This window comes from Anser brachyrhynchus, assembly GCF_964034855.1.
Source record: "Anser brachyrhynchus genome assembly, chromosome: 3".
NCBI classification, from domain to species: domain Eukaryota; kingdom Metazoa; phylum Chordata; class Aves; order Anseriformes; family Anatidae; genus Anser; species Anser brachyrhynchus.
The window spans coordinates 60,575,066-60,599,464 of NC_137696.1; the positions used below are offsets into that span (position 1 = coordinate 60,575,066).

At 38.3% G+C, this 24,399-nt stretch overlaps 1 protein-coding gene and 1 long non-coding RNA gene across 6 annotated transcripts in view; both read left to right on the forward strand.

The window, feature by feature from the left end:
• The window catches only part of LOC308192952, a 51,516-nt gene extending 27,307 nt beyond the window's left edge, over positions 1-24,209 (forward strand). For both annotated transcript variants that reach the window (XR_013949246.1, XR_013949247.1), the window contains exon 2: positions 1-24,209. This exon is cut by the window's left edge. This is a non-coding gene — a long non-coding RNA (uncharacterized lncRNA).
• The window catches only part of ZDHHC14 (zDHHC palmitoyltransferase 14), a 108,375-nt gene that overhangs the window by 28,243 nt on the left and 55,733 nt on the right, over positions 1-24,399 (forward strand). The window lies entirely within an intron of this gene.

Consider the following 24,399-nt stretch of genomic DNA (forward strand, 5'->3'; position numbering starts at 1 on the left):
ACAGGTCTTTGTTTCATCCAGTTGTCCTAATGAGCCTTTTGACTTATCTGACCAAAGCACACTTTGTGCTTAGCTAAAGATATCCATGCTCCACTCAAAGACATCAAGGGATGAAGACGACACTACTTCTTGTGCTAGTTTTATTCCGATGATTACTTGAGCTCCTCTAGAAACAAGCAAGCAAAAGATTTAAATGTATTGCTTTATTATAACAGTGATTTAAAATGGATCATCTTGGGATAGTAACAGTTTTTACATCTCTGTCTTTATAATAAAACTGTGTATGACTAAAAACAGCTGCTTATTCTTAGTTTTAATTCCATGTAATGTATTTTGGTTCTTGGGAATTCTGTTATTCCCTTTGGCATTTACATGGGCTGTGTGGATATAGTACAAAAGTCACGAACTGATGGAAGTTAAAAGATTTTGTTGTAGTTCCACCTTGTACAAGCTTTTTATAAAATTATGGAGATTCATGAAATAATAACAGCATGATTCTTTCAGAGCTTCCTCTTAAATGCCCTTCTCTCTGAAACCAGTCCCAGCATAGAGCTTCTGTTATTCAGTCCTGCTACTGTTTAACACAAACCTTAGCTATCAGATGTTAATAACTTTTGCCTGGTATTTGTATTTTAACATGTGCTGTCCCAAGAGCATCTAGAACCTCTCTAGCTTTTCACAATGTTCTCCAAAAGTATTTTTTTTTTTAATCTGCATTAGGTTGTTGCATGTCAGCTGTGTGTGACCGTAGTACTTGGCATTTCCCACACTGGATGTGTACTGGAAAAAGCGTTGCATTGGCTGGCATGCCTAACTGCTTTGCAGTGAGAGTGCTCCTGTCAGTCCGTTTTTGAGTTGCTGAAATATGCTCTGCGTGGTAGTAATAAGCTATCAAATATGGAGTATTTTTCTGTTTGGCATATGATTGCATTGAGGTGCAAAGTTGCTTTCAGGGTGTAGGTTTTGGTATTCTAAACCAAAACTAACTCTAGTTTTCTGTGTGTTGGTTCCCGCCCCACCCGTTACAAAATTTCAGCCTTTCTTGTGTGATCCTCTTATTTTTAGTTTGGTGACCTACATTTTTTTGCCCAAGTATGTATTTGAGGAGCCTGAGACTACCAGCCATATCATCAACTTGGCTTTAGAATTTAATTACAGAGTACAGCTCAGTGCAGTGCTGAAAGCTGGACTTATTCCTACCTTTTCCAGCATTCTTATGAGGAATTGCTTAAAATCAGAATTTCTGTAGGTGGGCACTACTTATATTTTTCTTCTGTTTCAGCTTAAGAACCTGCAACATAAACTTGCAAAAGTGAGTGCTATGTGGTCTCAGCTGCAGTTGAATTCATGGTAATATTGTGCTGACTAAACATAAAGTGCAACTTTTATAGGGGGGTTGGACTAGCTTATCTTTAAGGTTCCTTCCAACCCAAACCATTCTATGTTTCTATAGTGAAAATGCTATGCAAAGCTACCTGGTCTGGAAAATATGCTGTATTTTTTTCCTTGTTGTGGCTGAATTGTCCCATCTCAAATCTTGGAGTAGATTTCTAGGGGCTCTGTAGATTTCATAGATGTATTTTGAGGACAGTGTTTTACAAGATGTTGAGTTGATATAACAATGAATGTTGTGGAATATCACACCAGGAAGCTGAGGATTCCACCTTCATAGAAATGCCTGAATAGCGCTCAGCGTGTAAGGTCTTGGGCTACGTTTTGAATGCCAGAAGAAAAAATATTGAGTAGTTGCTTGGTAAATATATTGAGGATTTTTGTTGTTGTTTGGTGTTTCTTGTTTGTGTTTTTTTTTTAATTTATTTTTCAACTGAGTCAGGGAGCAGTCTTGTAGGGAAGATAGGATGTGATCATATAATTAAAAACTTAATCGTAATGTATACACACAGGGCAAATTAAGGATCCCAGGCATTTTGCGTGTTGTTTCTGGCAATGCCTTTGTCATTTGTTGACTTTGGAGAGCTTGATTTTGCAACTTAATGTTTTTTGTTTGTAATTGTATAACTCCAGGAATAGCCTACAGAACCTATGACATTAATGAGATATGGTACGGAGCAGGCTTTCAAAGTTTATTTTGACAAGGTCTGTTATTGGGTTGGAAAGAAAAGGGTCATGCCAGAAAAAAAAAGGGCCAGGCATTTTTGAATTAAGAACAAATGGCTGATATGCCACTGTGTTAGTACATTGTGGTAAATCATTGCTGCGGACAATCCATAACTTATCTGCCACTAAGGAAAAGGAACATGAAATTTCCTTCTCAGAATGAGCAGTGTAGTGTGGGAGCTATTCATCGGAGTTTGAATGTCAGGAAGGTCATGGGAAGAGATTTGTAAAAATTTTCATAATTCCAGAAATAACTCCGTCGGCATCCAAAAAGTAACTTGAATGTTTAGGAAAGAACCCGTCGTCCATCTGATACCATCCTGCGGCTGGGTGGGCCAGCTCTGAGCGGTGGAGGTTGCACCCAGCCGAGCCGTGCGGTCACGTCCCCCTTCCTTCCACCCGGCAGGAGGAGAGGGAGGCAGTACGCCTGTATTTTGTGTATTCTGTGCGTGCCAAGCAGCATTCATGCCCTCTGCTGCTTATATCCTTATTTTGATTTTGCTGCTGTCTCTGAAAACCGCCAGTGTGCTTCAGAGACTCTATATTAAACTTGCTGTTAATTAAGTTGTGAGAAGTTTTTCCCAGCAGGAGTATTTTTAGTTGGAAAGATGGAAATGAAGATCTCGCATACAGCATCCTGCTGTAACCTGCTGTGTTCTCTGTCGAGGCTCTCCATATCTAAAACATCATAAAAGTTAGATATTCAGTAGCCTTTTTATTAATATTTTTTTTCCTTTCAGTAGGCAGACACATTATAAAAGAATTCGCTTTTGTTGCTCCAAGTATTTCCTTCCTCTGTTCAGTTTTCTCATGGCTCCCAATTGTCCTCACTTCTGAACACACGGTCTGTGTCAAAGTTGTTTTCCTGCTATCTTTTATCATGTTTCTTCTCTTAAACTATTACTATTCTATGATCAAAGGTAGGAAAATTAAGTAGATTCCAGAGATTTTTTCACAGAATGGTTAAGGTTGGAAGGGACCTCTGGGGATCATCTGGTCCAACCCCACTGCCGAGCAGGATCACCCAGAGCACATTGCACAGGATGGCATCCAGGCGGGTTTTGAATATCTCCAGAGAAGGAGACTCCACAGCCTCTCTGGGCAACCTGTTTTCCCTGGATTAAGTATATCAAGATGCAAACTACTCATTATACATTTATTTGTAAACTTCACTTGAAAAATCCAACTTTCAGAGAGATTAGTATGAGGAATCATTATTAGTCCTGTTTTATCCAGTCTTTTTTCACTCCCTCAACAGCTGAACTAATCTTTGATCAGTGTTAATGCAGGTGATAGAAAAAAAAATAAAAATATTCTTTCTAAAATAATAGTAACAGAAATAATTTATTTTCTTTTCTTTAAAAGAAAAATTTCTTTTCAGAAATTTTCTTTGCTTTAAAAGCAAAATATGTGGCCTTTTAGTATAGGAAAAGATATAGCATAATTGGAGCAAACTGATTTCAAGTTGAAGTCTGCATACGGGATTTAATGTACAGAAAAGAAGCTGCTTTCAATTTCCCTATATCTTTCCCCCCTTCCTTTTTTATGGCTGTTTTATACAAGTCCATAGGGTAATGTGTCTGCAGTGTCAAGATAAAGGAACCTTTGCTACATAATTTGTAGGTCAATATACATCTTTTGGGGAAGGATTTAACTCCAATAGGCAGCACTGCAGTAAATAAATCCTCTTAACAAGTTCCAGATCAGCATTGCATAGGTCTCTTCCTGCCAGATTTTTTAATTAGCTTTTTGGGTAAGACCTCGTTGACGGCTGATGTAACAAGGTAGGCAGAGAGCAGAGTTAATTCAGTAACATCTTAAGGTCTTTCCTTACAGTTTTCACTGGAGGGAGACCAGCATATAACAAGGTTTTAAAAATATTCTCTTGTCCATGACTGGAAGCTGTTATATAGCGTATGCAAAAAAAAAAAAATGAAGCTTTAAGAAAAGGCAGTAGTTTTAAGAGTTAAATTTTTAATTTAAAATTTAAAACCTGTTAGAGGACATTCCACCAAAATATCCCAAGGGCTTTCAGTGAAGCAATTGGAAAATAAAGATAACAGTAAAGAAAAATTTCATCTTCCTGTATGGGTTACAATGTGGGGGGTTGGTTTGTTTCTAATAACACACAGTATCACATTAATGTTTTTTATTATCCCTGCTTTGGCAACCTTTTCTGCATCCAATTTCATCATCTATGTGATGCTCTGTGCCATTTTTCCCCTTGTTTTCATAATACAGACTGCAGCCTGGCAATTTTGTTCTTCCTGTACAGTGCATTATTTCTGATATTTGACACTTTGTAGTAAAACATAGGCACATATTTAGCAAAGCCTTATCTGGAGGATTGCTTTGTACAGGAGTTGTAAATTTACAGCCATATGTTAATGCTGGATAAGTTTACATAGATTGCAGCTTTAATTGATGCTTTGAAATGCCTGGACTCTACAGAAAGTGGCTCTAGAAAGGATGAAAATGGCAATTCTTTGGCTGAATTAGTAGAGCCCAGGAAGTGCTGTGTAATGGCTTGATGATTCACAGTACATTTATTTTTAGACACACACACACAAAAAAAAATTACAACCTGCTGGTATTTTGAAAAGCTGTGATAGTGAAAGAAATGAAAATATTTGTTCTGGAATATATCACTTGTATTCCAAAGTAAAAATGCGTTTACAGTCACTAATGAGATTTTTTTTACATTTGACCTTTTTAATAATCCAATTACAATTTTTTTTGAAGATAGAATTTGTTAAGATACAACTTTTTTAATGGACTTTTTATAACCAAAGAAGAATATGATTTATGTACTTGTGGAGCCATGTTATCCGTTTTACTTCCTGTAACTTGTATCAATTCCATTTTGCAGCAAACTTGCTGTTTTTAAACCGATTGCACTTTAGAATAGTTATTTCTGGTCAACTAACAGTTTCAGAAATGTTTCTAGTGACTATTCTCTATCAGATGGCCTGGAAGAGAAGAGAATTCCAGCTTTGCTATGCTCAGGACAAATATATTTTTCTTACTCAGAATGTCCTTTCTGATTATTCTTAGTAGCACCATAGTATGAATGTAGGAATGCATAGCCCTCAATCAGTAAGGACTCCCACTGATGCTCAGACATACAGCTTAATAAAGGTCAGAAGCTGCAAGTTTTTTGATAACGATTTCTCATATATTATTTTTAGTACGTTTTTGTCAACTTCCCTCTTGTAGAGGGTTAGGTCAGCTTTATATTGTTGGTAAAAATATGCTTGACAATGGAACTGCCGGTGCCAAATGTCTACTTTTGATTCTTTGTCTTCCTCCAGTTTCTCTAGTTCTTCTGGAGTAGCGAATGCTTGTGTAATCTGTCTTCACTGGTTTTCAGACATAAAACTTCGAATTAACATTCAGATTATTCCACAGTTAGATGTAGTTGTCATGGAAATACTTTTTAAACTTTCTTGAGGCTGTGAGAATATATGTGCATACGTGTGTACACTTGCATGTACATAAGCATATATGCATATAAGTAATTCTGTACAGAATGTAAAATTCACGTAAATCTGTGTATGCATATTTGATCCTGAAAAGCATGTTTTCTGTGAGACTCATGAATGCACGAAGAAGTTCAGTGAATTCCTTGGGGTTGAGATTTACACATACAACTACTTCAGAAGAGTTCAGAGGTGATTTTAATTCATGCTTTGCACAGCGGAATAATTCCTGGTGCAAAAGGCGTGTTTTCATTCCCTATTTTGTCAAGGCATCTAGCCTGTTATGGAGATCAGTGAAGATGCTTGGCAGGAGCTGAAACTTCTGTAACCGTGGCCATCACTTTGGAAGCTTTAGTAAAAGACCGGTCTTGTAGCTGAGAAGTTCCTCGAGATTGGATGTTTAGTTTAACATATTATGTTGTGCTGTATTTGGTGTACACTGATTGTATCTAGTGTGTGGTTGTCAGCTTTTCTGATTGTTTTGGTTTTAGTGTGATGCCATGCGTTGAGAGTGAAAGTGTTGTTTATAATTAACGTGTTCTTCTAAGGTCTTAGCTGTGTCTAGCAATATCAGGAGTAAAAATAACAGTTCAAAGTGGTTTTGAGGAAGCAAAATAAAATATCGAGGAGAAATGATTACTTAATGGCTTATTGCTTTAAAATGGTGGCTGCTCTTACAGCTAGATTTCTTCGATTAAGAGTGAGACAGCATCAAGCAAACACAGTACTTGAAAAAAGGCTTAAAATGCGTTTTTTGTTGTGTGCTGGTTGTCTGCTAGGGATGAATCTCATGCTCAGTGAGAGAGTATCACAGAAGGGTTTGGGCTGGAAGGGACCTTAAGGATTGCCTAGTTCCAGGGCCCTGAGAGACATGGGAAGTTTCACTGCCAGTGAAGACAGAGAATCCCTACACATACAGACAGTATGTACCCCTGTACTTTTCCAGGCCGCGTGTCCCTGCTTCCACTGTCCACGCGTTTCCTTCTTCCACCCCAGTTTGCCCAGCAGGTTCTTGCTCAGCCACGTGGTTTCCTCCTTCCCTGCTTGATTTCTTACACCTGGAGATGGAGAGCTCTTGCACTCTAAGTGTCCTTAAAGAGCTGCCAGCTCTGATCTGTTCCTGTGTTTGTAAGGACACGGTCCCAAGGGATCTCATCCACTAACTCTTAAAGTAGCTGGAAGTGCGCTTTTCAGAAGTTCAGGGCCCTGTCTTTGGTCTTTGCCGGGCCCATGTTCCTTGAGGTCATGAACTCAACCGGGGCATGGTTGCTGCAGCCCAGACAGCCTTCAATCTCAGCTTCTTTCATGAGTTCGTCTGCATTTGTGAGCACCAGGTCCAGTAACACTTCTCTGGTTGGTTTGTCAATTCCCGGCCCTGGAAGCTGTCCTCAACCCACTCACTCCAGGAGTCTCCTGGATTGCTTTCAGCCTGTTATGCTGCTTTCCCAGCAAGAAATATATATATATATATATATATATATATAAATAAATTCTTGTATCAGGATGAAACCTTTCCCAGTGCAGCTTGTACGTCTTGCTCCTTATGAAGAGACAGCCTCTCTCCTCTTTGTAGCCATCCTTTAAGTACTGGAATACTGTGCTGAGGTCCCTCCTGAGCCTTTTATTCTCCAGGGTAAAAAAGACCAAACTCCTTCAGTCTTTCCCCACAGGGCAGTTTCTGCAGCCCTTTGGTCATCTTTGTGGGCCACTTTTGGACCCTGTGTCTTGTAATTTTTTTGAATTGTGGAGCCTAGAAATGGGCACAGTATTCCATGTGTGGCCTGACAAGCGCTGAGTGGGGTGGGATGATCGCCTCTACCTCTGCTAGTAATGTCCCTGCGGATGCAGCCCAGGATCCCGTAAGACTTGCCTTCATTGCTCCAGCAGCACACTGATGAATTGTGTGCAGCTTGTTGTTCTCTGGGACCCCGGGTCCCTTTCAGCGAGGCTGCCCCCTGGCCACACAGATCCTAGCCTGGACTGGGCTCTTGGGTTATGTTGTCCCAGGTGCAGGACCTTGCATGTGTTCTTGTCAAACTTCACACAGTTTGTGCTTGCCCACACCTCCTGCCTGCCCTGGTCTGTCTGTAGGGTGGCCCTGTTAATCTAGGGGTTAGTATTCGTTTCCTGTAAATTAAACAATTTAGATGAGAATAGTTCCTTTGGTTATGCAAAAGGTATGTAAATGTGCAGCTTTGCCATTATCCCTGAATGTTTCTTAGAGGCAACTTTTTACAATTTTTATACACCTTAATCATTATTAAAAATACTGCTATTTAATAGTAGTTTTTTCCAGGTTTTCAAACAGTTGCCAATAACATACTTTCATCTCTTATCACAAAATGTTTATCTAAATAACTGTAATCAACTTGTACCTTTCCCTAACTCACTTTATTTACTATAAGTCAGAAATACTGACTTTTTAGTTGTCAGTTTTTGGGGTACTTTACAGAATACATAATTTTCTGTAGTCAGTGGCTTGTTTTATATTATGTATATGCATCACTTGCATATTATTGTGTATATGTAATCACTTAGTACTCTGAGAAAATATTTTTATCTTTCTGTATTTTTTCTTCTGCATAAAATTGGATGTAAACAGCTGTTTCTGGTGATGCTGATTTCTGTGTCTATTTAAATCAACTTTTCTTCATAACAGTCCTTTTAATAAATTAGGGTTCCTTAGTGCAGCAGTAATCTAGGATCAGTAATCTGCTTTTAAAAAGTGTACTAATTTGACACAAAGTCATTGAAGCAGGCTGTCAGATACACAGTCAGTACTTTACACTGGTGTTTTGATGACTTGTGCATGGAAAATTGAAATTGCAAAAGCAACTACAGTTAAAATGTGATTGTGTAAGTAAAAATAATGGATGGTGCTCTTCAGAAATTTCTCCTAGACTCCTCTAATAGGTAAGCTCCTGATATTGTCTTTTAATTTTAATGAATCGTTCTCATGATGTGAGCGTCTCTTATGATTTAGGTGAAGTAGAGATTTTTGGCAAGTCTGAGCAGCATGAAGTTTTGGGATACTGTGTAGGTCCTTGCAAAACGGGGTATGGTTTGGATTTAGACAGTGTGAACGTAGATCTGGATAGGACAAGGAGTAGGAATTTCTTCGGTAGTTCTAATAGTGAAGAAATCCAAGTTAATGTTTGTCACTGGAGTATAACTGATTTTACACATTGACTTAATTATCATTGGTTCACCTCAGCTGAGGAGTAAATGCAGAAAGAATAATGGTGTGAGATGGGACTTCTGTTGTCCCATTTCTATTTCGGGTGTATTACACAGTGGCTAGTGCCATTATGAGTATTTGGCAGTCTTTATTTCAGCTCTGTTTAAGTCCTTGTTCTGTATCCACCAGTAAGCATTTGAATATTTAAAGTCTTGTAGATAGAAATAAAACAAGAGCCTCTTGGTTTGTAGCCTTGCATTTTCGATTTCTAGAGTTTATGGTTTATAGGCCTGTCTTTGTGTTCTGCGTAGGAATAATAAAACTGAGTTACTTCAGTGGTTTGGTTGGTGTCTGTTTATCCTAAATGCTGTAAAGTTCTTAAATGAGAGGTTCTCTCTAAGATGAGTAGTTTCTTTTGTTAGAAGTCAGCTGAATGGCTTGTCTATCTCAGCGAAGGAAGGAAAGCCCCGTGTTTGCTGTTTGAGTTATTTGAAACAAGTGATGTATTCCTCCTTCCTGCTTCCTCAAATACACCATCTGCACTTTTATATCTCTGTATCTGTGGTTGCACTTCATGAACTCTCAGCAATGTAAAATATGTAAAAAAATATGTGAATAGCAGGTCTCTTTTCTTTCAAGTAGTGAATGACAATACCAGCACTCTTTCCAGAGTAGCATATGACCGTGGTGTTATGCCAGCCTGAGTGCTCAGGAATGTAAGCAGTTAGAGGGGCAAACACACACCTGAAAACAAACACAGACGGAACACACCGAAATACAGTATTCCAGTGTCACCACTGCTCTGCATAACTTTTTGTGTCATTTCCCTTCTCTTGTCTGTCATCACATTTGGTGCCTTCACGGCCACATCCTCGTCGGTGGCCCAGAGGCTCCCTGTTCCCTCTGTCACTCTTCCTGTCACGCCTGGTACATGGGTCACCGCAGCATGGCAGGAATTCCTTCTGTTGCTTTCTGTGAGAATTGCCCCAGTCCTTGTGCTGTAGTGATTAATTTCCCTGTGTTTAATATCCAGTCCTCTGGAGTGCTCTGTGCATTAAAAACATCTCGCATGCGTGCACCAATTTTATTGTGTCAGTAAAACTGCTCCTGACACTTGAAGAGCTCTGTGAGTATCCTTGTTCAGTCCTGGTAATTCATCTTATGGTATCATCATCATTCTCTCTCTACCAAGTTTCTTACCCTGCTTACCACTGTTGTACAGTCTTCATTCTCCTTCAGGTAGGATTATGTCATACACTTTTTTACTAAAGCCTAGATAGACTAGGTGGGATTGCATCTGCTTTGTCTAGATATTTTTTCAATCTCATCAAAGGCAGATATTGAACCACCTTGTAGTCTATCTCTGTTTACTTTCTATTTCTGTAGTTACTTATTTCAAAATACATTCCAAAGCTTTTTAATGGTATTTAGGGAAAATTTAGAGTTCTAGGTTTGTCAGAATTGTTTTCATAAATCCAAATATTTGCTACTTGCTAGTCATATGATAACATACAACTAATTTCATCGTTTTGTTATGAAATCTTCCTGTGTAGTTTCTGCTTTAATACACTGCTTTTTCAATTTTCTGGATTATCAGCCCCACAGTAGAGCATGGCACGGCCTCAAATCACTGTGTGTGTTATCTTTGCATTTAATTTCAGTGGTTAAAAAAAATGACTCACTTTAATACCAATTTATTTTCCATGACCTGTTCCTCTGTAAAGTCCTTCCTGCAATCTAAAACCATATTGTAATTAACATTGCTTCTTTGTTAGAGCAGTGCTTTTTCATTGAAGAAGCCTTTGTCTATCAGGAATGCTACTGTTGATACTAGTTGTTTTTTGGTCTATTTGTGAAAATGAGATTTTTTTTCTTTTAACCTCTATTCATCTCCCAGCCCAATTACAGTGAACCATTAGCAGTACTGTAAGTAACCTTTTTAAACAATCATTTCCCTAAGTGATTCTGACCAAAGCTAATTGCGCTTTATGCGAGGAATCCTTATTTTTAGTTGGAAACACATTCCTAGTCACTTCAGTGTCTGACTTTCCTGGATACCATACACCCTTCAGCTTTGACATTGACATCCTAGTATCTTTTTCTGTAGTTTCTTTAGTGTGGTGAATTTAGTATCCTGAACCAGTATTTCTAACTTTTCGTATTGTGTTTTCCTGGGTTCTTACATTCAAGTGTAAATGTCTATCATTGCTCTCTAACCTCTCCTGAAAGAGTGGGTTCAGGTTCAGTTTCATCATGAACCACTGCTATGACTACATAGCATCAGCTCCCACTGATATCAGGACCTCTTCCTGTGCTCTCCTTGTAGGTGGAGAATTCCTCAGCCCTCTGTTGTGTTCCTGACTTGCCTTGGGTGTGAAAACAAAAAAACCCTTTGGGACTCGTAGAATCCCCAAACCTGCCACGATACTGACTTCACGTGGAAAGTTCGTTTAAGTTTCAGCTTGTACACACAGGGGGAAGTTTCCATACTTTCTACATAATGGCTGTTGTAGGCATTTTTGCTTTGGTCTACTGAATTGCACATAAATTAGCTTGGAGTGGATTGGTGATTTGCCTATAGGGTATAAAGCTGCTTCAACTTGCTTAAAATCCCGCCTTTAATTAAGATGATGCAACTGAGGAGTGCAGATGAGACCTGGTTAAAGCCCAAAGTGCAATTGATAGTGTTTCCATTCTCCATTGTCAGACTAAGCAAAAAACAGGTGCCAGAAAAATTGTAATAGAAGTTGAAATAATTTACAAAGCTCATCTGATAACATAAGCATATAACTGCATAACATATAAAATTCATAATCTGAATTTGTTTTTATGTGTAGCATATTTTTGTACACTTTATCAACAGGACAGTACTTGCTGGTCATGTTCATTGTGCTGACCTAATTAACTTAATATGTCACTTAATAAAACAGTAGCAGTGGTATGCAGGTAGTTGCCAGGGATACTTAAAGAAAAGCGAATTTTGGTAACAAAGGATTGTCTGTCTCTTGAATGTTTGCATTTGTTCAGGGATCTTACTTCCCTTGTTTTGAAGCTCGAGGCTATACAAGGACATATATTTTTGTATGGCATTCATCATTCACTGCAATGTCGTTTTTTCTCTTTCTCTTTCCCATTTAAGACTTTGTCATTGATTGCACAGTCACGGAGTGAGCTGCAGGGCAGAGAGGGAAATGTACTTTTCTGTCGCTCAAAATTTGCTTTTGTTGGAGAAAGAAACAGTGCTGAAAGGAACAAAAATGAAGCTTTCAGTGCTGTATTGAAAACACCTTCAAAAAAAAAGAAAAGATTTTTCTCTCTTCATTATAGGTCTATAACACTTGGATATTGTTCTTTCCTGCCAGATTGGGATCATTAAAATTGTGGAGTTTTATGACATCCTCACATATAAAGAGCCTCTCAGGTGCAGTCATCTCTGTAGTTGTTTCCCTGCTGAGCAGAGGGAATGGTCCCCTGGTTGGAGACTGCACAGCTGGAGCGCTGAATATTTGTCGGGTGCCGAGGTAGGCTTGCAGGCTAACTATGAAAAAAAAAATTTCATTTTTTATTTGTGAGAACTGATTATCAGGATGCTTCCCCAGACAGCTGTACTGTTGTTACCTTCTGAAGGATTCATTTCAACACGAACAAGGCACTCTTTTTAAAGGCTGATGAGCACGGGGGCGGGGGGGGGTTGAAGGACAACGCTTGGGACTCTTGAACCCTAGCAGTGGGGATTGTCTCTTCGCTCCACAGACAGTGAAGTCCAGTTTGTGGAAAAGACTGGGATGTAAGGGTGTGAGTTGTTTCTTTAATCATCTAAATTATGGCACGCAGCAAGTACTGCTTTGTAAATAATTGAATAGCCTTTATTAGTATCTGCCGCTTCCCTTTAAAGATTTTTGTTAAATTGTTTGATTCTTGCAGGTCCAGTGCTTATGTAGAATGCTTCAGGGATTACGGCTGTACCTTATAATGTTACTGCACAGTACTTAGTACACTGTCAGGCTGTACTCAGTCCTATGGCATGTTTCAATCAAATGGAGATACCTGATTTTACCAATGAGTATTTTGCTGTTTTTCTCTGCTATGGGTATGTTTACAATTTACCTGAAGATGATTTCAGATCTTTGAAGGCTGTTGATCAACTATTTATGACAATCTAAAATACGAGAGGCAAAATTAAAACAATGAAAACCAAAAAGTTTTCAACAACCATTTAACTTGTTGCCCTAGCACACTTCCTGCTCTTCCTTTTTTCCTGGGGAGGGTGTCAGTCGGGACTGTTTCCTAGTTCACCGTGTAGCTGCAAAAACATTGTGTCAGCACAAGGCAGGGGTGGAAATGGCTGGGCTGGGTGAGAGGAAGAGGAGCTTAAGCTGGCATTGTCAACAGAGTTAGTCACTGTCAGCGTGCCGGGGAAGGAAATCACTTTGGTCTGTAGAGACTACCGTTACTCTTTGCAGTGGCAAATACTTAATATTTGATTGTTTCCAGGCTCAGATATTGTAATCCAGAAAGTTTAGGGCTTTTTTATTACGATACTTTCTTGGAGCATGCATGTTTCTCAAGATCACTCATTTCACAGGAAAAAAAAAAAAGAGAGAATTACAGTATCTCAACAAACTTTTCCCCCCAGAACTTTAAAGTAATTTCCGCAGAACTATTGTCTAAAATATTTGATGGACATGCACTGGCTATATTTGGAAAGAAACTATTGCTAACGTATCTGTCAACATCAGGTTCCTATTAAGTGAATGTTTTTGCAAACCAGTTAAGTTCTTGTCTAAGCCTGATTCAGTATCATTTTAGAAAATACGATTTAAATTTATAAAGGACAAACACTCTGTCTCTTTATGAGAGGCTGAAATGCTTCTGGTTCCATGTATTTTCTCATTTATTTTTTTTAACCACAGAAGGTTTTTCCTGAGACAACTAATAATCAGCACAGTAACATATGGAGTTACTATTTTAAGTCCTCCTCCTTTTTTGTTCCTATTGTATTGTATAAGCCAAGCTGTGTATCCTGTTAACAATTATTTGTAATTCAGTATTGCCTAGAGATTCCAGCTGATCTGCTTGTTGCTTGGATAGTGTTTTTGTACAGTAGAGTCCAAGACCATGATCAGGATTCATTGGCAGCAAAAACAAAAACAAAACGGCAAAAAAAAAAAAAACCAATACTGAAAATAAATAACTGGTGCATGTGTGTATTTTTATAGTCATACAGAATTTGGCACATACTTATCCTGTCTTGCTTGTGTCCTGGATAGGTGTATGCTCCAGAAAACCAAAGGGATATTAGGTGAGTTGGCTTTGCTCAAGGTCACACAACAGATTCCTGGCTGATCCAGGAAGAGAACTTTTGACTCCTGGTCCTGTCCTATCCGCCGAACTGCTGCTGACTTCTCTTGAATGGGCTTCTCTTAGGTTAATCCGTCACCCTTTTGAGAGAAAACAAAATATTTCATCAACCAAAAACGAAGTCCAAAGCCTACCTTCTCCGCCCTTCAAGAGAGACAAAAGAAGCAAAGATGGATGTTGCATTTAGGAACTGTTAGAGGACGTGGCATTGTTTGCGCAATACTCTTGGGGTCTCCGGAGATTCTTTCCTAAGCACAGAAAGGCTGAGGAAGTGGACTCACTGGCATGGTGTCGAGGCAGCTGTAGAGGGTTGGCTAAGCTACAAGCATCTGAGCGCAGAATAGATCAAAAAACAAGGAATGCTGCTTTGTTTTTTTGAAAGAATATATAGTCTTAGCTAATTTTAGCATGAGTAGTATGTCGTATACAAAATAGAGATGATTGCAATGCAGGACATTCACAGGAAGTGTACCAACAACTAGTGTTTAAGCCATACATTTTCAATAGTTTTTAAAATTTGCTTCCCTAATCTAGGCTTTTTCTTGTACCAGTTTGACTGCAGCAGATCACCTTTGGCCAGCCATGCTTCCAGAGCCTCGGTTTACGCTTCACTTACGCTTGTTGGCTTTGCTTAGAATGGAGATTTTTATTTTTATTTTTTACTTTAGTCTTAAGTGAAATAGAAATAATCCTTCAGAATTATGAATTTTATTTTATTATAGTTTTAAGGTTTAACTTCTTTTATCTTCAGTGGTAGGTGGGAAGTGTTTAACAAGAGCAATGTGCCCAGCTTTTCCAGAACGATAAGGAAAAATGAAAGAAAGAGCATAAGTCCTTTGCTTTAGAGAGAGTGTTTTGGTGAAGAAGTAGCATTTAAACCAATAAAAGAATCTATATAAAAGTATTTGCTGTTCTTCAGCTTTCTTAAAAAAAAAAAAATAAAAACAATTTTTTGGTCATTTTTGACTCTTCTATTTTAAGGATTGTTTCATTTATGGTTTCATTGCAGTTTTTAATGTAGCTGTAATTACCATGAAAATTTTGTGGTGATCATTCTTTATGCACAGCAGGAACGCAGGTCATTCAGTTTACGGAGCTCCGTCTCAGAGGGCATTCCATTTTGTTGGTCTTAATATCTAGCTAGGTGCTAAGTTTTGGAACATCCAGTTGTGGACACGATTTTATTCCAATTAATATGATCATGTGTGTACGTGTGTTGCCAGAAAAGGAAGAGAAGGGGATTCATAGAGGATGGATTAATGAAACTCCCTCAAAGATTAGACTTGTGTTGGCATCTAGGTCCCGTTGCAGTCAGTAGTAATCACATACCTAGATGGTGCTTTTTGAAACTGGGACCATATCCCGGTTTAGAACAGGCTTGCAGAATAAGTGTTTACATTTTGTAGGTTACTGATCCAAATAAAGATGTTGTGAATAATTATTACTGCTGTGGAGAAACAACATAGTCTGTTGACTGCAAAGAGCGAGATTTGTGCTGACCTGGGGATGTTCACAGTGAGCTCATTGTACCCGTCTGTGCAGTACATGAGCCCAAAACACAAGCCTGGAACTCAAGCTTAGCAGATACGGAATATTTATTTCATTTTAATGGCTATTTGCTGTTCTAACAGATTGAAAAAAAAAATGCACAGAGGTCTTATCTTGGTGTTTGTCTGGATCTGGACACCAATAACGGGCCTCACATGAATTAATGGCTATGAACACAAACCATTCTGTGATCGTTTAATTTTAGTTCTGAGATGGCTACATTAATTTTTTTGTTGGGAATGGATGCAGTTATACCAACAGCTTGGCCTTCGGCACTCTGAGATTTCTAGATTTTCTGAATAGAAAACTGCACTCTGCTCTTGCATATTTACTTCAATCCCCCCTCCATCTCCCGTTTTCTGCATGTTTTAAACAAGTTAATAGATGGTTAGTATGTATTTGGGACATAGATGATAGCGATGTTGTTTTGCAATCCAGGGCAAAATGCAATGTTTAGAATTTTAATTAGCATACATTTGAAATGTGAATTTCTCTCTAGATTATAGTGTGTGGTTTAGGATCATTTCTGCTGTCTGTAAGCTGTGTAGTCTTCAGTCATTTTTTCATCCTTTCAGCAAAATCTTGTTAGAAGCTTCTGTCTGCTAGTAAGAAGCTTTCTTTCTATAGAGAGAAAGGAAATGTACTTGACAGTGTCAAATAGGAGAAAAGCATGGAAGTGGTCCAATAGTGAGAATAATTTGTTTTATTACTTTAAGAAGAGCTTTATAAAAAAAAAAAAAAAAACAAGCACAAGTTCAGTACTCAGCTCATCAAATGAGTAGTCCAGTTTCCTGGCGTTGCTTCTGGGTTTTGATTTGTGAATGTGTTCAGTGATACGATGAATTATTTTGTGTGTGCTTCATACCTGTGAATGCTTTGAGGGTTTGATACTTTTCAGGATAATGAGACAGTAGGTAACATTATTGTTTAATCGATGTGAAAAAGGAAGTTTTGTTTTCAAGTATAAGAGGGCAGAATAATTGCTCTTGGAGGAATAAGTGCACATAATATTATTTAAGCTTGTAATGTCAAGTTCAATAGGCCTAAAATTAGATTTACAGCTGTGTTTTGATTTAAGGTTGCTTGCATGACAGTCCATTCGTCCTTGTTCTTCTATTTCTGTTCTTTTATTTTCCTCTGCAGACAAAGCAGAGTGAGTATTGGAAGAATGCTATACTTCAGTTGCAAAGCAGGATATTTACCTGTGCTTTGGGAGGAAAAAGGGTTTTCTATACTTGAGAATAAATAGTGTGTTGTGCTCCTGATCTTTTTATTTAGAAACAGAAATCACTTCTGCTGCTGCCCTGTTGTATGTGTCTTTCATACAATTTGCTTTATCACATGCTCATTGTGAGCATTTGCATGATGCTTATACACACTAAAATACTGTCATTTTTGCACTTTACATGCACTGTGTTTTTACAAAATTGTTTTGCTTTTGTATTGGTGACCTCAAGTAAGATTTTTTGTATGGATTTTGCTTTCAAAACCGTGAATAACTACTATGCAGATTCTTATAAATGAAAACAATAAAAACGAAAGTTTCCTAAATTGTAGTAAGTAATATTTGGAAGTAAATATGAAGTTGTCCTAAGATTTAAATATTTTTTTTTAGAGTTCCAAGTGTTCCTTAAAAACAAAACAAACAAAAAAAAAAAACACCCTGACTTTCATAGTATTTGACATACAGACTCCAAGAATCTTGTCAGGTGTGAAATCTAATGTATTCTTCTTTGAAGAGTGTATACATGCCGTCAGCTTTTGTCTGCATGAAGCTTTCCTTCTTATACTGATATTCCCTATAACCAGGAGCACTATGCACCAAGGTCTCTCCTTTCTGAACGTGCAGACAGAATATGCTCCAAATCCCCATTACGTTGTACCTTTACCCAGGAAAGCTATTGAAAAACAAGGGGCAGCTCCAGACCTCACCTGAACTTTGAGTCACGTTTGGGAGGGCACAGGGTGGAAGGAGGAACACGCAGGGCGTTGCCACTTCATTCAGGCCAACTATCTCAAGTTGCATTAAACAAATTAAATTGACAAAATAGTAATTTTAGTATCAATTATGTTTGATTCATTATTGATCATTAGTTATTAATGATTATTAATATTTTTATTGAAATAACGAGCACACTTCTTATTCTTAGAGGTAGGTCGTCTCTTTGAATGTAGTGTTTTGTTTTGCAGACCCCAAAGGCAAACATTTCCATGGAGAATAGACTTAATCAGAGCACAGGCTAGAAGAAAACAACTGCAGAAAATTACCAAACAGTGCAACTTCGTCCTGTGTAGGGTCTGTTGCTGTGAGCTTGGGAGAGGCTGGAGAAAGGAAGGCAAACCTGGCTAAAGACAAACCACGGGCAGAAGATGGGGCTCGTGAGGCCAGCACTTGGAAGACTCAGTTTTATGTAGTCAGAAGATCTCCGTTTCTATCAAACTGCTTTCCCGTCGTTATGAATGTGCCGAAGTGCAGCCCAAGAGCTGCAGAGGTGTCTGCATGGTTGAGTGTGTCTGGGAGAAACTGTTTACACAGCAGCATCTGAAGCTGGGCGGACAGCGGAGCGCGCTGGACAACGGCGAGCCAGAGAGCAAGTCTTGTGTCGCAATTCCCTGGAGAGTGTTCTGGGAACAATGGAGTAACTGAGCTTTGCTCTGGTTTTTCAAGGCTGGCTAGCCTTAGGGATAGCGATCACATTATTCCACTTGCAAAATCATCTACTAACATTTCAGTATAAACAGTGGCTGAAGAAATCGTCTTTCAGCGGGCCTTGGGGTTGTGTTGTATAGGCAGTAACAGGTTACGTAATTAAAACGCCGAAAGAAAAAGGTTGAAATTTACGGTTACAATGGATATAATAAAGACCTTCATTGCTTGCTTCACCTTCTTGTGACACATTTTTTGGCAGTCTGACAAAAATAAGCAGACATTAAATTGAAGAAGTAAATTACACCTCTGAGGAAGGGTGGCAGTTTGTTATTCTCTGCTACCTGTGATGCTGTGGTTCAGTTTACATTAAAATTTAGGTTTGGTCGTAACTACTGAACAAAATTGCAATAACAACTCAATTAGGAAAATTTTAATGAAATACTAGAAAGCAAAAATTCCATAGGAAATAAAATGCACCCTTGGTCAAGTATTTAAATTAAATGTAATGTTTTTGAGAAACAGTGTAAAAGCTGGGCATTTCTTTATTGTCCATCTTCCATTCCAGTCTCGTTATATGCATTGGCAGTCAAAATATTTAGTTACTGTGCAGCAGCTAGCTGTAAGGTACCTGTGGTTCCTAATGAATGAATGTCATTCTCTTAAATGTGTTGTTTTTTTTTCCTGTTGAGCTTGTTACAGAATCTTCTGTGATACTCTCAACTTTTAACCATTAGTATGAATGATTTTCATTCTGTTTATAATTTTAAAATAACACCTGTTATAACTTTAAGTGTATTTTTCCATTTTATTTATTTCTTGATTTAGTTGGCTTAAGAGAAAATACGCTAGAAAATGTTTCCCTTATTTAAATGAGTTATATAAATCAGATTTTTTTTATGGTGGAAGTAACATTTGGTGAATTATACAAATGTCCAGGAAGGGAATATGTAATGAAAAATTTCGGTCAGTGGTCTTTGTCAAGAAGAAAGGGCCTGTTCTTGGTGTATTTTTGGAACTACACAGAAAAGCATGATGTGCTAAAGCTACTGATTTTAAATGTGAACATGCTTATTTAGGTTTTGTAACTGAATATTTAACATAAAAGTCTCTACAGAGCATTTTATCTCATCCTTTAAAAAAAAATGAAAAAAAATCAGATAAAAATATTTCTGTACTCAGAGCAATATTCCTTTTCTCCTCACATCCCTGGAGGTAATGAAATGCTATGACGTTGCTAACTCTGGTGATTTAGAAGCAATCTTGCAGGGTATAGTATTTCTTAAAGTTTTAACGCTTGGACTCGTGTGACTTGCATACAAACCTCAGTTGTAATGCAAAATAATAAAAGGCTATTACTAGTTGCTTAAATTACATCTTGCTAACCAAAATATTTGTAGTGGTAGAGCTTTATGTGTAGGTGAAGCTTTGGGTGCATTATTTTTTCCATGAAAGAAAAATTTGCCTCAAACTGGTCTTGCAATTTATTTTTAAACTGACTCATTTTAGATATGGATTTAGATATAGAGAGCTGGCACTGCTTTGGCATGATGCGTGCCAGTTAGGTTTTGGGTTTTGTTTTTTAAATCTGAAGTAGCCTGTAGGATGCCGGTCTGCTTGTCAAGTGAGTGCTTAGGCTGGGATAAGAGAGTTGTGGTGATGCTGTGAGGCAGTGCTGAGAGTCCTGGTGATGCAGTGCAGAAAAAGAGGATGCCATTTCAGGTAAAACTCTGTCAGCACTTAGTGAAACCCAAGCCTGTGAGGTTAATGCAGACATGCCTAAGACTGTCGGAAGGATGACCAGTTCACTGAATTGTTGCTGCTTAACCCTGCTTCTTTTGGGAAACATGAGGTTTAAAATCTTTTTTTGTTGTTGTTGTTGTGCTTCTTGTCTTGTGCTCCTAGTTGCTTTATTTATAACAATGTGTTGTACACTTCTGATATGTAGTGTGGGCAGGATCTTCAGTTCTCTCTCTTTCTTTTATTTTTTGATAAGTAAAGGAGCCCCAGGAAGTGCTGTGTCTGAAGCTTAGCTATGTTTTTCAATGAAATGCAAAGGCTTCTGTTTTAGTGCGTTCCATTGAATAGTTATCTTTAATCTAAAATACAGGGGAAAAGTATTAAAACTTTATTTTGTGTGTTTTATGCAAAAGACTGGCAATTATGCAGAAGTGCAGGGGGAAAAACAAGAGAATAAGAAAATAAAATCCTTGTAGGACACTGGATATGGTATCCTTAGGCCCTTATGACTGTATCTAGGATTTCATTTTATAGCTAAGCTCACTCAGGTAGTGGATGAATGCCTCTGAAAATGGCAATTCAACTCATCCATCCTTCCTGGATGACTGGCACTCATTTCATTGTGCTGTGACGTTGAAAAATAGCAGGAAACAAATGTGGGTTTTTTAGGAAGGGGAAGGGACTGAGAGCAATTCCTCTGTCCAGAATACCCATTGCTGGCCAGTTCACTCCCCATACAAGGGAAGTGACAGCAGAGTGTGGCCCTGGGTAGGGATTGCACTGGCAGGCCTTTGCATTTTAGCAAGAGTTAGGCTTTACATTTGGTCATTTAGCAGGGCGAACACAAAATGTTACTTGTTGAAAGTTCAGTGCCCACTGTCTGGGAGCAATTTACTTGCATAGGTTTTGATATCCAGAGAATCCAGTGGAAAATCACCTGGAAGTTTGTTGTTCAGGAAATTGTGGTTATCATACAAGACGTTTTGGCCTTTGTTTTGGCCCAGTTTTCATTTGTGTTCATAAGTACTTAGGATTAAACTGATGGTTTAATTAGAAAATCACGTAACAGGAAATATTAAGAAATAATAAGGAAGTGATATGAAGCATAACAGGAAAAACAAGTGTTCTACATGAGCTGTTTAAAACAAATTGAGATCTTGTGCACCTAATAGAATTTATTAATTGGTAGTCTTTTACTATGGAAACCAGACCTTTTGCAGCATGCAAAAACAGAATTAAAGTACAAATACATTTCTAGCTTTTCAAGTAATTAGTCAGTGAGCAGAAATTGAAAAAAAGAAAGCCTCTGTTTGCTGTGTGGTTGGAAGACTTGCTTTTTCTAAGTTTGTCTTTCAGGGATATGTCATATGTGCATTGGCTTTCCATAAAGAAGCTGGTAAGACTCAGGCTCTTGATGTAGTTAGTTAGATATTTCCCATTTTCTTACTACCTTGCTTTGAAATTTCTGTCCAACAGCTGATGCAGTCAGTATCTTAAAATTTAGTACAAACAAAGCTCCTTCTCTAGATAAAATAAAATTTAATTGCCCTTGTAGGAGCTTCAGTAACCACATCTGTTTTGTAGAAGCCTCTTTTTGCATTATGCATTTTCTGTCCCAGCTTTGAAGTTTGACAGTGGTTCATTAGAGTTGATTCATGTAGCAATGAAAATTGGGAGATCACACAAGGGTATTACTTTGATTGTTGCATATCTGCTACGATAGATTGCTAAGACCTTTACTTGTAGAGGGAGCTTGTGGTTTATCTTATACAATGTCGTAATCTACAGTGCTTGCTTAGTTTCACCTAAACTTCTCCATCAAAATTCAGCCAGTGTAAATCTGTTTTCAGTGTTAATGCTCTAAATGGAATCAGTGGGGCCAACAGTTCCATTGAACACTTGCTGGTTTGAGCAAGGGAGAGGGAGGTCCCTGTCAGTCTTTTACCTTTGGAAATTGCTCAGGTGTTTTGACATCAGTATTAAAGACCAAACTGTGTCAGGTTTTCACATGAACTTTCAAGACTGGTTGTTGAGGTTTTGCTGTTCAGGATAGCATTAAGCTAACTTTATTTTTCACTAGTTTTGAGAGAACTTCTAAAGTATCTAATTTATTAGGCTTAAAGATCATGCTGTTCTGTAATCTGTACGATTTCATCATATTGATCTTTTTTTAAAGTAATTTCTAAGTGCTTGTAGAGTCTAGGATGCTTGTATGCACCATATAACTACTGTTACTCTGTATGTATGCCCACTTAAAAATGATTGTTAATTAGAATTAAAATTAAGTGGAGTTGCCCCCAAGCAATATAACAAATACAGAAAAAATAAGGTATGTCCGTTATCTTAAAGTATAGAATAACTTGTAAAGCATTCAAGCAAGGTTAAATGCTTCTTGTCTGAAACTGTTCAATAAAACTGTATTTATGATTAGGGTATAATATTTTTTGGATTTTACAGGAGATAAAATTCTCTCTATTCCTTCCTTTCCTGCTGTCATTCTCTCTTTCGTTAGCTATTGTTTTTTCCATAGTCCTTACATGTTTGGAATGCTGATTCCAAATTTCCTGGCTTTGGAATGATGCAAGTATTAGAGGAGTGATATTTGTTGTGTTATTTTATCAAGCAAGTTTTTGAATTTTATTGACCATTCGGAAGTGAAAAAGTGTATGATAGATTGCCCAGAGAAGTTGTGGAGTCACCCTCCTTGGAGATCTTCAAAAGCTGCTTGGACATGATCATGGGCAACCTGCTCTAGGTGGCCCTGCCTGCTCTGAGCAGGGGTCTGACCAGATGGCCTCCAGGGGTCCCTTCCAACTTCAAACAGTCTGTGATTCTGTGATATTCCAAATAGTTCAAAACACAAAGAAGAATGAAATAAATCAAATTTCTAAGCACATTTCAAATCCCATTGAATATAGTCTGTGTCTTCCTTAATCTTTCAAAAATTCAAATAGGAATTTTAAAGGCTATATAACAGTATCAGGCAGATGGAGGAAACTAATGCAGAACTTCTCTAGCTAATCTTGTTAGGCACTTCGTGTAACATTAGTTGGACTAATTTGTACTCAAATTACATCCTGTTTTCTGTGTGCCAAGAGCATATTTATGAGGAATCAACCATAAGCTGGTTAACACACAGCAAGTTGTTTCCCACTGTAATTTTTTCTTGTCAGATGTTTCTGAAGAGTTTCTTCACCTTAACTTTAAAATAAGGTCCTCTCAGAAAGGTAGTTGTAGGATGCTGGAATTTCTGGGTTGGGGGTGAAAACATGGGCATCCCAAAAAATACTGACTGAAGAACTGGTGCCATGAAATGTTTTGATAAATCTTAGATTTACAAAAACGTTCATGTTTTTCCTCACTTTCAGAAGTTACAGCGCAGAGATACAACAAAATTAACTCTGCTTTAGATGAGGCAGTTCTATGTCTTTAATATTTTAAGACTGTTTTGGTATTTTCTGTAGTAAATTATTTTGACAATCCCCTTATGTCTGCGTTTGATTTTACTTCTTACCATCTTGACCGTGAACAACACTGTCCATACAAACATGATTTTTCCTATAGAAATGTGCAGTTCTTGTTACACAGAATAAACTGGGAGGACAGAGAGGGAAAGAGGAGAGAAGAAAGATGGACCTCCCAACACCTGTTAGCTAGTCTGTCAGCACAAATGCAGCCTTCACAGCACAGGTGCAAAACGTGATGTGTAACATCATCCAGCCATCTCATACGAAGTGTTTCTCTACAGCTGGGTTCTTGGGTTCTTGTCATGGCCCTGAGTGCACCAACAGGCCATAATGGTCCTGAGCAGCATCACCTGGGGTCTCTCTTCTACCCCTATGGGCTCAGGAGGTCTACTTAAGCTCAGCCTGGGGCCTTTAGTCCCTGCTGAGCTGTTGCAGAGTCTCTGGCTCAACCATGACCGTGCCACTGCCCGGCCATGGAGCCCCTCGATCCAGACCTCAGCCCACAAACGGACTGACTGGCTTAATTTCGGCCCAGCTTCATCACTGTGGTCCTGCCTGAAAACCACTGGACCTGATCCAAACCCTGGTGGAAACCAATTAAAAAGAGACAAGCCTACAACCCTACAGCAGTGAAACTATTTCACTCTGATAATTCCCGCTGTCCCATTTGTCGTCCTTTGTCAGGGGGCAGCCTTCAAGGTTCTTGCTGTACCCTCATGTTTTGCCCATCCTCACATCTTCCACTGTTTCTATGTGCTGTGGTCTGCATGCGCATCTTTGGCTGCTTTCTTTGAACTGGTAACTTGTCATTAGAAAGCTAGATTATAAGGCATTTCTGCTGTTCTAGTCCAGAGTCTGGAT